The sequence below is a fragment of the Solanum tuberosum genome, unplaced genomic scaffold (genome assembly GCF_000226075.1).
Source record: "Solanum tuberosum cultivar DM 1-3 516 R44 unplaced genomic scaffold, SolTub_3.0 scf00130, whole genome shotgun sequence".
NCBI lineage: Eukaryota > Viridiplantae > Streptophyta > Magnoliopsida > Solanales > Solanaceae > Solanum > Solanum tuberosum.
This window is the reverse complement of record NW_006239060.1, coordinates 1,399,019-1,412,653: the sequence shown is the minus strand read 5'-3', so window position 1 is coordinate 1,412,653 and position 13,635 is coordinate 1,399,019. Positions and strand designations below refer to the sequence as shown.

Genomic DNA, 13,635 nt, shown 5'->3' with positions numbered 1-13,635 from the left:
CTAAAGGTCAAATTCTTTTGTAGTGAATCTTAGTTGGCAATGCTTAGGTGGAGGGATTAGTCCCATGTGGCTTGCCACATCACTAATAATTTGGGGTGTTAACTCTTGAGGGTATTTGTGGTCTCCTAGGATAACGGCGGAGGTATTTTTGATCCCAAAATGTAATGGAGGGTATAAGTGATCTATTTCACATAGTTTAGGGGCAATTTTGACCCTTTTCCGTTAATTTAATTAAGGAAAGGACAAATCTCTTTCCCTTTTTTCTTTCTCACTGACTTTCCCACTTCCTTTTATTAAAGTTGGGGTGGGTGTGGTTCAACATTGATTCAATAATTTATTAGATGTATTGTGTACATGTATTTGTGAAACTTGTTTTCTTTATTTTCAGTAAAAAGAAATTAGTTTTCTTATATTTAAGTAACTTAATTTTAGTAAGAACAATATTTTTTAATAAATATTTTTAACTAATTAAACATGAGAAAATCAAACATTTTTTCAAACATATTTTCCTCTTGTATTTTTAGCTGTCCATTGTGTATGTATTATTGTGAAGTTTTGGTGCAGGGTGGGTAGGTAGTCTTTGGAGGAATTTTTTAAAGCTTTTGTCCTCCTCTAGTCTTTTTATATAGTTGATTCTTCTTCTTTTCCATTCAAGTAGGGTCCTTGATTTCTATATTAACTTCATAAAAAATTAAAGATTAGTGTTAAAAACACGTTTTCTTTTGCTTTTTGTTGTGTGTGGGGTTTCACATTCTACTTTAATTGTTCTCTTTTTTCTATTTAAATTATCATTATTCACGTATTAAAGTATATCTATTTGAGTAAATAGTGATAGTTCGAAAAAGTAACAATTGATACTTGGTCTAGTTAGTTTCACAATGGGTGTTAAGAACCATATTTTTAAAAAAAATATTTTTGATCAATTAAGCATAAGAAAATCAAATATTTTTTGGAACATATTTTTAGCTGTCCATTGTTTATGTATTATTGTAATGTTTTGGTGTACGTGGGTAGGTGGTCTTTGGAGGAATTTTCTACTTCTTTTAATTAATAAAAATAGCCATAAACTTTTGTCCTCCTCTAGTCTTTATTTATATTTGTTGATTCTTTTTTTCCATTCAAGTAGGGCCATGTAATTCACTTTTTCTTTCTCACCAAACTTTCCTCTTCTTTTATTTATTTTTAATTGTTTAAGGAATTTTCTAATAACAGCATTCCGTAAAAAGTGGTGTCTAGTCGTCTAATAAATGGTACTCTTCTTTCTTTTTCAATTGTAGGATTTTTTTTCTCCAATATGTATATAAGCAATATCTCTTTAAAGAAAATGATTATACGCCTCCAAACCATCTTTATTCTTCAATTATATTTCCTATTATTTTGTTTTTGGAACAAGATGACCCATAGTGTTTTTTAAAGTAAAGTTATCTGCTTTCGGTGACAAAGAAAACCATTAACATAATTTACAATTTCAAAATAGACTTTTTTGCATCCATAAATTAGTTTTAGGAGAGGGCCATCTGATTCACTTTTTTCTTTTTTGAAGGACTTTCCTAGTTACTTCTATTTAAGTTGGAAGAAAATCCTAATATAATGATTATAATTAGTTTAAGCAGATCATATTTAAGCCATTAACATAATTTACAATTAGTCCTTCGAAAGTGTTTTACCCTCGATGTGAGACCTCTCGATACGAATCTGAATTAAGTCAGGCAACTATACGGATACATAATACTAAGTAGTACTAACTCACAATAATTTGATTCAACGGAGATATTTTTCAAGATATAGCCTAATTTCTTTGTAGCTTCATGCACTTATATTTTGAGATGTCCATTGTGGTCCTATTACTGTAGAACCCATAGCAATAATTCAATTGGAGTAGACCCCGTCTTCCAAATTTTTGCAAGATGTAAAGCTCAAATATTCTACTCAAGAAGCATAATCTCCATTCATATTCAGGGTAGAAGCACCTTATGAATCGGAATTGATCCAGAAGGACGTAGTAGTGATACGAGTGTATTGTCTATTTTTTATTTTAGATATACGTTTCTTATTAACAAATATCTGACTTGATATGTGAAGAAGTGATGTATGGCATAATACATTGGCGTTAGATTCAGAAATTAAGTGATCTTTGCAAAAATGCAAAAGCTACTTAAATGTTATTTGGAATATGCAAATAGTAATTTTTTTGGTATTGTTACTTGAATAACTCTTTTCATAAAAAAAATTGACAAATTAACTAAATCACATATTGGTTATTGCCTCAGATAAAATTTGAGCCTGAAATATCATATCGACTTTATTGATATCCCTTAGAACTCACCTTTGGATTAAAAAATTATTTCTCAGCTGAAAATAGATTGAATTAATAAAATAAACTAAATTCAATGGCATATGAAATTTTTCTCAACAAATTATGAGGCTTGTTAATTTGAAACGGTAAGATAAATATCCTAGCAATTTCTTTGTGACCGATAAAACATGATGACTAGACTTCATTGCATTGAATATAAATAACCAGTCAAAGCAATAAATGTAGGAAATTTCTTGGAAACTCCAATGTATATCCACACATTGGACCACTAAAATTTGAAGTACAAGCACGTACTAGTGCAAAGAAAAAAGAAGGGCGATTTCTTTGTCATCGACAACACGACTTGACTTCATCCGTCCATTGTGATGGAAGGTAAAAATTCATCAAAAATAGTTGGAGAAAACTATCTAATTACACAAACATTTCTACCATAAATACTAGTAATAAATATATAGGGAGAGAGGACAGTGAAGGAGGGAGAGAGACGAGCGAGAGAGGAGAGAGGCGAGCAAGAAAGTCAACATATATCTTTTGATACTAGATACACATATATTTTTTAATACTAGATGCATTATGAAATACAAATACATAGAGAGAGGGAGAGAAAGAGAGTCGGTGTATCTTAGATACATATGAGTCACACTTGAATATACAGTGTATTTGGAACAAATTATATCAAATTTGACCCGCATATATTTTTGAGATACATGTATCTGAGTGCCTTGTATCTGGCGAAGTAAATATGGTACAAAAGATGATTTCAAAAACTAAAATAAAAATACGTAATTAGACTCTAAACTAGTGAGATTTGTATTGTTTGTTCGTAATAGTAATATGGTCCAGTTTTTCTTTGTGCACCAACCATGACAAGATTTCAATAACATAAACAATGGAAGAATTCAAATGTAGTCTCTATTGATGCATGTCTACTGTCAAATTTACACAGTTTGTGAATAGGAATCGCTGAATATGGTTAATCATTGAGAGTGTGCTGAAGTATTCCATGACATCTTCAGACTAATTGCATCATATTTTGTAGTATCATCATATGAGAGGTATTCATCATGCTTAACTCTAGCAATATACTTTGCGGAGGCCATTTTCATAGTTGTACCAACATAACTATCGTATTACATCGGATAATAACAAAATATGAATTGTAACAGAGTTATAAGCTGATGATAGATGTTTGTGTAGCTAAAAATCATTTCATTAAAGGTAAAATGAGCATTTTAAAGTTAAATTGTAACTAAATATAGAAGAATAATGACTAAAAGGGATGACATATAAATTAAGACAGAGAAAGTAGTTAAGGAATCAAAACAATTATTAGTAACAATTTTCTTAGAGTGAGTCCATAACCATAAATGAAAAGAATTATTAGTTAGTTACAATTTTAATTTTGATTCGAATCTGAATTAAGTCATGCCCCTATGCAGGTGAAGGATACCGAGTAGTAGAATTAACTCGCAATAATTTAATTCAACAGAGATATTTTTCAAAGGTACAGTCTTTCTTTGCAGCTTTCATCCACTTATATTTTGAGCTGTCCATTGTGTTCATATTATTGTGGACCCCATAGCAATAATTCAATTCAAATTGGAGTAGACCCCATCTTCTCAATTTTGCAAGTGTAGAGCTCAAATATTCAACTGATGAAGCATAATTTCCATTCATATTCATAATAGAAGCAACTTATGAATCAGAGTTAATCCAGAAAGCGGATTATTATATATGTAATTCAGAGCATTGAGTTTAGAATAACGAAAAAAAAGACGTAGTAGCAATAGGAGTGTACGTATTGTTTGTTTTTTATTTTAGATATATGTTTCTTATTAACATATACCTGACTTGATATCTGAAGGAGTAAGTATGACATAATACACTGGCCTTAGGCTCGAAAACTAAAGTGATCTTTGAAAAATGCAAAAGCTACTTCACTTTTATTTGAAATATGCTTATAGTAATTTTATAGTATATAGAAATAAGGAATTACATGATGTTATAATCTCGATTTTCCGAAGTCTTTGTACGGTAAAGTTTTTTTATATCTTTTTTTTTTCTTTTTCAATTTTTATGATAGTAGTGTTATCATCTCGATTATTTTATTAATATTTCTACTTGAGTAAATCTTTTTAATCAAGATTTTTACAAAAAGAACTAAATCACCTAATGGTTATTGGTATTTGGACCTGAAATATCATACCGACTTTATTGATATTCATTAAAACTCACATTTGGAACAAAATATTATTTCTCAATCAAAATAGATTGAGTTTATAAAGATAATCTAATTAAAATGGTATAAAATGAAATTTTTACCTAACAAATTGTGGGCCTTGTTTATTTGAAATTGTAATGTAAGGTTATATCTTAGTAATTTCTTTGTGACCGATCGACAAAGTATGCAGACTAGACTTCAAAACTCCAATGTAATATGAAACTTTACCTAACAAATGTGGCCTTGTTTATTTGAAATGGTAAGATTATGTCCAAGCAATTTCCGATAAAGTATGAAGACTCGACTTTAAAAACTCCCGTGTAATAATATGCACACAATGGACCACTATACAAGTGGATGAAAGGTGCAAAGAAAAAAGAAGGGTAATTTCTTTGTCACTGACAACACAACTTGACTTATTCCATTCATTGTGATGGAAAATACCAATCCATCAACAATAGTAAGAAAACAATCTAATTACACAAACATTTTACCAATATAGGGAGAGAGGCGACTGAGAGAGTCAACATGTATCTTTTGATACTATATCTATATATACACACACCAGATACATTCTAAAATACAAATACATAGAGAGAGGGTAAGAAAGAGAGTTAGTGTATCTTATCTTGCGAAGTAAATATGGTAAAAAAGGTACTTTCAAATTTAAATAAAAACACGTAATTAGCTCTAAACTAGTGCGATTTGTGTTGTTTGCTCATAATAGTAATATGGTCCAACTTTTCTTTGTGCAGATGGATAGTGGGTCCATTACCATATGAGAAAGAACTAAATAACTAACAACACTTACCACTCTTTACTACTCCCTCCGTTCCTTATTAGTTGTTATGATGTGCTTTTTGAGAATTAATTTGATTAATTTTCAAAGCTAAATTGAATTATATTAATTAGATGTTTTAAAATAAAATTTAGATATTTAAAAACTATACAAAATGTAATCTAAATTTTAACTTTTTTCATAATATGATGAAAAAAATACATTTTAAATGTTAATTAAAATTCATATTGTTTGACTTTTAAAAAAATGGTGACAAATAAAAAGGAAAAGAAGAAATATTAAAGAGTATACACTTTTGCCGAAATGTTAAATTGAAATACGTACAATATTTACTCTACTAATTAAACATACCCAAATGTATTTAACTCCATTTATTACTGTAGCTGGCGTTTGGTGACCTTCTCAATTTCTATTGGAATTCGTCAACTCAATTCACAATCAAATATAAATGCAGGGAATTAAGGCGTGGCTCCACACAGAGAGAGGGTGAGAAATAGAGTTAGTGTATCTAAGATACATACGTGTCACACTTGAATATACAGTGTATTTGGAATAAATTACACTAAATTTGACGCACATATACTTGAGATACATGTATTTGAGTGTCCAGATGATTGTATCTGGCGAAGTAAAAATATGGTACGAAAGATAATTTCAAAAACTAAAATAAAAATAGGTAATTAGACTCTAGGCTAGTGGGATTTGTATTGTTTGGTCGTAATAGTAATATGGTCCAATTTTTCTTTGTGTCAGATGAATAGTGGGTCCATAACCATAAATGATCTACCGAGAAGCAATAGAAATTCAAATTAGTAGAAAAATAATATGTATGGCCAAAAATCCCATTGGATTTCTGGAGCTGAAACTTCTCAGAATAATTAATGCGTTGACTAAGTAGACATTAAGAAATTTCCTATGAATATTACTAGTTGACTGGAATGTTTATTTCTTCTTTCCTCTATATAACTAATTCTTTCATCAATTGATCTCATCCGATCCATACACTTTACTTTTTCTTTTCAGACAATTAATTGAATCTATGGCATCTTCTTCTTCTGCGAGTAAGTCACAGAACTGTCCTCCATACAAGTACAATGTCTTTCTAAGTTTTAGAGGCGCAGATACCCGGAGAAATTTTATGAGTCACTTGTACCAAGGTTTGGAAAACAGGGGAATATTTACCTTTCTAGATGATAAAACGCTAGAGGATGGTGATTCCATCTCAGAAGAACTCATGAAAGCGATAAAAGAGTCTCATCTTGCCGTAATCATTTTCTCAAAGAATTATGCTACGTCAAGTTGGTGCTTGAATGAACTAGTGAAGATTATGGAATGCAAGGAGAAAGAAAATGGACACATGACAGTTATACCGGTCTTCTGTAATGTGGATGCATCACATGTTCGATACCAAAAGTGAGAGCTTTGCAGAAGCATTTGCCAAACATGAATCGAGGTATAAGGATGATGTTGAGGGAATGCAGAAGGTGCAACGATGGAGAACTGCCCTAACTGCTGCCGCAAATCTAAAAGGACATGAATTCCCTAACAGGTCAGTTAAAAACACATAAATTTAAATTGATGGAATAAGTTATGAAGACTAGCTACACATAGTTATATTAGCATTAGTTTATTCTTCTTTTTTTTGCAGTGGTGAGTCAGATGCAGACTGTATTAAGCGTATTGTTGATCAAATTTCGTCTAAGTGCAATACTTCAGTATCTTATTTGCAAGAAGTTGTGGGTATAGATACTCAATTAAAGAAAGTAGAATCCCTACTAAAGATGGAAATCAATGATGTTCGGATTGTGTGGATCTGGGGTATGGGAGGCATTGGTAAAACGACATTAGCAAAGACAATTTTTTATAAGCTCTCGTCCCAATTTGAAATCAATGATGTTTGTTTCCTTGAGAATATCAAAGAAAAAAAACACAAAATGCACTCTCTACAAAATATCCTTCTCTCTAAACTGTTAAGGGAAAAAGATAACTGCGTGAAAGATAAGGAGGAAGGGAGGAATTTGCTGGCTACGAGACTTAAGTGTAAGAAGGTTTTAATTGTGCTTGATGACATAGATCACGGAGACCAGATGGAATACCTAGCAAATGATCTCGGTTGGTTTGACAAGGGTAGCAGGATTATTGCAACCACTAGAGACCAGCGTTTGATAGGGGAAAATCACGTAGTATATGAAATGGAAACACTACTTGACCGTGATGCTATTAAACTGTTCGAACTATATGCTTTCAAAAAAAAAGTTCCAAATGAGTGTTTTAAAGATCTAACGTTGGAGATAGTAAGTCTTGCTAAAGGCCATCCTTTAGCCCTGAAAGTATGGGGTTCTTCATTACACCGGATGGATATAACTGAATGGAAAAGTGCCATGGTCCGAATAAAGAAAAACTCTAATGTAGAAATTACTAAGAACCTCAAAATAAGTTATGATGGGTTGGAGCGCGAAGAACAACAAATATTTCTAGATATAGCATGTTTCTTCCGAGGAATTGAAAAAGAAGAAGTCATGCAAGTTCTTGAGAGTTGTTATTTTGGACCAAAATTTGGATTGCGTGTTCTAGTTAATAAATCTCTCGTGTCTATCTCTGAATATGATACGATTGAAATGCATGACTTAATACAAGATATGGGTAAATATATAGTGCAAAGGCGAAAGCATCCGGAAAAACATAGTAGATTATGGAATGTTGAACATTTCAATGAAGTGGTGGACAACAATATGGTAAGTAGGCTAAACAATGCAATAATATTCAATTTTACTTTTCATATTCGAAAGACATATAGAATATATAGTCAATTTCATTTATTTATTCATCTTTATTTATATTCTAGCGCGTATGTCATTTTAGTCATTTATTACTTTAAGGGAAAAAAAACCTGATATACCCCTTAACTTTGTCATTTGGAGCTGATAAACCCCTCTTTATGACAGTGACTCACATATACCCTTACCGTTATACAAACGGCTCACATGTACCCCTACGTTACAAAATGAGCTCACATATATCCTTCATTTAACGAGAGTGAAAAATTAGTTTTAAATTTATATATTTAACTTTTATTTTTTTAAAAATAATAATTTAGGGGTATATATGATCCTTCTAGCAAAATTCAAGGTATATTTTAATCTTTTTCATACATAAATTATTTTTTGACTTCTTTGATTATCATTGTTTGAGTTTCTTATTCTTGTTTTTATTTTTTTCTTTCATTCCTTAATGTAAAGAAAAAAATTAAAACTATTTTTTGTGGCTATATTATAATTTAAAACTATTATTTCAGCTATACTGTAATTTAGATTTTGTATTTGGAAAACAAAATTGGGTCATCTATAATAAATTTTACAAGAATATTAGTGAAACATAAATAAATTTGACCATGAAAATAATAAATCGAAGTCACTGAAACAATAAAAGGTAAAAAAATGTATGTATGAGGATGATTATGTATACCCATATGAGATTATATTTTTGTAAAAACAAAATAATGAAAAAATTAAATTAAAATTAATTTTTTCACTTCCGTTAGAGAAAAAGGGTATATGTGAGTCATTTATATAACAATAGGGGTACATATTAGCCACTTTCATAGCGAATGATATATCAACTCTAAATGACAAAGTTGAGGGGTATATCAGACCCTTTTCCTTTACTTTATTAATGATAGAAGCAAAAATAACAGTAGTTGCCAAAGGTAGCTAATTCGTCAAGTATCCATTTTTAGTTAACGTTGCCTAATTCGTTTATGTTATGGTTAGTGGATTTTGCACGGCATCTGAAGTTATAATTTGTCTCATGATCTTGTTACTAGGGGACCATGCCAGTGAAAGCAATCTGGTTTACATATTGTCAACAACAAAGCTTTAATAAAGAGGCAATGAAAAATATGACAAGGCTTAGGATATTATGCATACGTGGGGACAAATATGATTTATTCTTTTCATCTGACTCCAATAGCCATGATGGCTCCACTGATGGCTCCATTGAGTACCTTTCCAACAACTTGCGTTGGTTTGTCTGGCATGAATATCCTTGGAAGTTATTGCCAAGAAATTTTGAACCCAAAAAGCTTGTTCATCTTGAGCTCCGATGGAGTTCATTGCATTATTTATGGAATGAAACAAAGGTACCATTCTATTTAAGATACTTCCTATTTTATCTTGTCCTAGAATTATGATTCTTGTGATTAATTAAGGGAAAAAAACATAAATTATCCATGAACTTGTGCCGAAAAATCAGTTACATGCTCAAATTATTATGGCGACCTATTACACACCTAATCTTATTCAAAGTGATATTAATACCCCCTTCCGAAGACAATCTCAGTTTTGTGTAAAAAAGTGTTGTACACGCATTTTCACACATAAATAATATTGTTTTAAATTTTTAAAACATTTTTCCTTGATATTTTCTTTAACTTTTGCAAAAAATTAAAAATGTGGGCATCTTCCTTCTCTCACCATACATATCTCTTTTTAAAATCTATTTCTTCTTCTTTCTCCATTGTTCATAAATTGAAGGGAAAAATAAAAATTTGAAGAGAAAATAGGAGTCAGTAAGTCGATTATGAAGTATAGAGATGTTGGCTCCGGTGATAGGCGATGGGCAACACCATTATGGTCGATGGAACAAATAAAATTTTCAGATCTGTAAAATTCTTTAAAAATCTTGATAAGTATGTATGTAAATCAAACATTTCATTAGTATTTTTTGTGGGTAATTGATTAATCAAATATGCTATTGATGATATGAGACATAAAAATAACATTGTGGTGGTTGTTGGTAGTTCTCCGACGAAAATAGAGAAGACAAAGATTGAGAAATCATTTTCTTCGGTGAGCTTTTGAAAAATTTAGACAATATAATCATGAATTTTATGCATAAATGGCATAGAATTTTCAATAGAAATCATTATTTTTCTCATGAATTCTTTTTCGGTGATCTTCTCCGGTGAATCCTCCGGCGAGTCCGAATGGAAAAATCTTGAAAATTATTAACTTTTCGATGAAAATCATCATCTTCTCCACCCTTTCTATTTTTTAAGAGTTCTTCTGTATGGCTAGAGTGTTGGATGTGCTTCCATTAAACAATCAATAGCTACAAATGCTCCTTAAGAAGAAGAACAATTCAAAACAAAGAAAAATGTAAAAGCTTTAAAGAAATTGGGGCCACCAATAAAAAGATTAAAAAAGAAAGAAATTGAAATAATTAATATATTAAAAGTTATAATACATAATTATATAATGACCTATAAAATAGTGCCATGTGTTGAAATTCGTCATTTTAACATATAATTTTTTCTTCTCACGCACCTTAAGGAAGGTGACGACACTTTCTTTGCCATGTCACATTCTAAGGGGGTATATCACTTTGAACAAGATTAGGTGTGTAATAGGTCGTCACAATAGTTTGAGCGTGTAACTGACTTTTCGACACAAGCTTAGGGGGGAATTTATAAACTCAAACTAATGTATTTTACATTATTTTGGGTTGTACGTTCTCATATTATTAATCTCTATGAATTGCATTTCCAACCTTTGCATCTCATGAAGAAACAAAAAGAAATATGTTGGCACAACTTTTCTCATCGGCCATTGTTTTCTATTTTTCATTACACTCACGCGCCTAAAAAGGTATTTCACACTCTTTTCTACATCAACGTCTAGGGGGGTAAATGAGAATAGATAATCAAGTATATATAGCGGAAATTTAAATGTGCACTAAATAAAACATGCTAAGATTAAGGTCTTCTTTTAGATATTTTACCTTTTATTTATTATAACATGATTTTTATTTAGTTTCTGAGCATGTAATTTCCATATAAAGTAAAATAAACAATTTCTCATTTCAAATGTTGAGTTATAATATAAACATGTGGTTTACTACTTTTCATCATTCTTTCTGTGTTTTGAATAGCTGGAGAAATTTCTTTCTCTACGAAGGATAGATCTAAGAGACTCCAAAAGCCTGAAGAGAACACCTGATTTCAAGGGGATGCCAAATTTGGAGTATTTGAATCTAGCGTGTTGTACGAGTCTTGAAGAGGTTCATCCTTCCCTCAAGTATTGCAAAAAACTCATCCGGTTAGATTTGTTTGACTGTAGAAGCCTTGAGAGGTTTCCATATGTTAATGTGGAATCTCTTGATTTTTTTATTCTAGATTACTGCAGAAGTTTAAAGAAATTTCCAGAAATCCTCGGAATAATGAAGACGGAGTTAGAGATTAGTATGTCATGCTCTGGGATAAGGGAACTGCCATTATCTAACTTTGACCTCCAACCTCATCTTACAAAGCTAGATTTGAGTGGCATGGAATACCTTGTATCTCTTCCAAGCATCATTTGTAAGTTGAAAGGTTTGGTGAAGCTAGATTTGTCGAGGTGCTCAAAACTTAAAAGCTTGCCAGAAGACATTGGATCCTTATCCTCTTTGAAAAAGCTGGATCTCAGTTACTGCAATATAATAGATGGAGGACTTCCGGAAGACATTGGATCCTTATCCTCTTTGCAACGCTTGAATCTCAGTGGAAATAATTTTGAGCATTTGCCTCAAAGCATATCCGAACTTGGTGCTCTTCGATCCTTGAACTTATCAGATTGCAATAGGCTTACACAGCTGCCAGAATTTCCACAGAATTTAAATACAATATTTGCAAATTGGAGCAATGATTGGATCTGTAATTCGCTGTTTCAGAACATCTCATCATTGCAACATGACATCTGTTCTTCACATTCCTTGTCACTAAGAGTGCTTGTGAGTTGGGTGGTGGATATCCCAAGTTGGTTCAACTATAAGGGAACGGACACAAAGGTATCAGTCAATCTGCCTGAGAATTGGTATGTAAGTGATAACTTCTTGGGATTTGCTGTATGTTACTATGGCGATTATTATATTGATTGCATCACAGCTCATTTGATTCCCTTATGTGATGATGGGATGTCGTCGATGACCCAAGAATTTTCCTTATCCAACAATTCAAAATATTCTGATGTATGGAATATTAATTTTTTCTTGATACCTCTTGGTGGCTTATGGGATGCATCTAATGCAAATGGAAAAACACCAAATGACTATGGGTGCATTAGTTTAATTTTTGGAAAAGAGAAGAAATTTGGATTTCGTTTGTTGTATAAAGATGAAGCTGAGCTTCACAATGCGAAAAGGAGGAGCAGAAATGAACATCATGAAGAAGAGGCAAGTTGCTCCTCTTCTAAGAAACAAAGGCCACTCTTTCCCACAAGCTCGGGATTATAGATTAACTATAGGTAAATACCTCACAGATTTGTGTTCTCTGTTTATATATAAATTATTTCTTCTCATTCTTTCCCCTATTGGCAATCAGCAGTGAGTTTGATTCTCCTCTTAACAACTTTTTATTTTTTATTTTTTGGTAACCAATGTAAAATATTACCATTACCACAAAAACGCAATACAAATAAAGAGCATCCATTTCTGATATCAGAAACTAGGTCTCCAACAAACAAGAAAACTAACTACAAAGTAAGCGATGCGTAAAATGTTTACATTTTTTTGCTTTCCTTGAACTACTGAAGAACTGTACTCTCTCTATAATCTCTTTTTTTATCTGTGCTATTGCCTCATCTGTATGTACATGCTTCCCTTTAAAAAATTTCCAGTTTCTTGCACGCCATGTGTGGTAGAGAATTGCCCCACATATAGCTGCAAATGTCTCTTTCTGAAACTGCTTCCAATGCTTCCTTTTTGTTCTCTCCAAAACCTGTTTAATCCCATTATTTGTCATTGCTATACCTGTCCACTGAGCTATCCCCTGCCATACATCTTTTATCCATTTACATGTCTCGAATAAATGCACATTAGTCTCCATTACCTTCTCCTCACAGAGGTAGCAATCAGAGTCATCAACCTGGATGTGCAATTTCTGTTTACGTTCCTGTGTGAGTAATCTCCCTTGTATAGCCAACCACACCATAAATCTATGCTTTGGAATAGCCACTGCAGTCCACACTAAATCTGTGATTCTCATTTGTGGTCTATGTCCTATAATTGCCAAATAGCTTCTTGTGATAGAGTAGGTACCATTTGATGTCAGAATATATCTACCCTGGCTATATCAGCCATGCATCTGTTCCTTTATTGCATTAAGCTTCCTCCAATACCAACTACTATCAATAGGTGTCCTGTGACTCCATATCGAGGTTTCCTCTCTAAGATAAATTCCATGTACCCATTTCACCCACAAGATTTCCTTATTCATTACAATCTGCCATACTAACTGTCCCACTGATGCAATGTTCCAGCTGCTAC

At 32.0% G+C, this 13,635-nt stretch overlaps 1 pseudogene; it reads left to right on the top strand.

The window, feature by feature from the left end:
* Nucleotides 1-6,202: 6,202 nt before the first annotated feature.
* LOC102602395 (TMV resistance protein N-like) lies at nt 6,203-12,715 on the top strand (annotated as a pseudogene).
* The last annotated feature ends 920 nt before the right edge of the window (nt 12,716-13,635 follow it).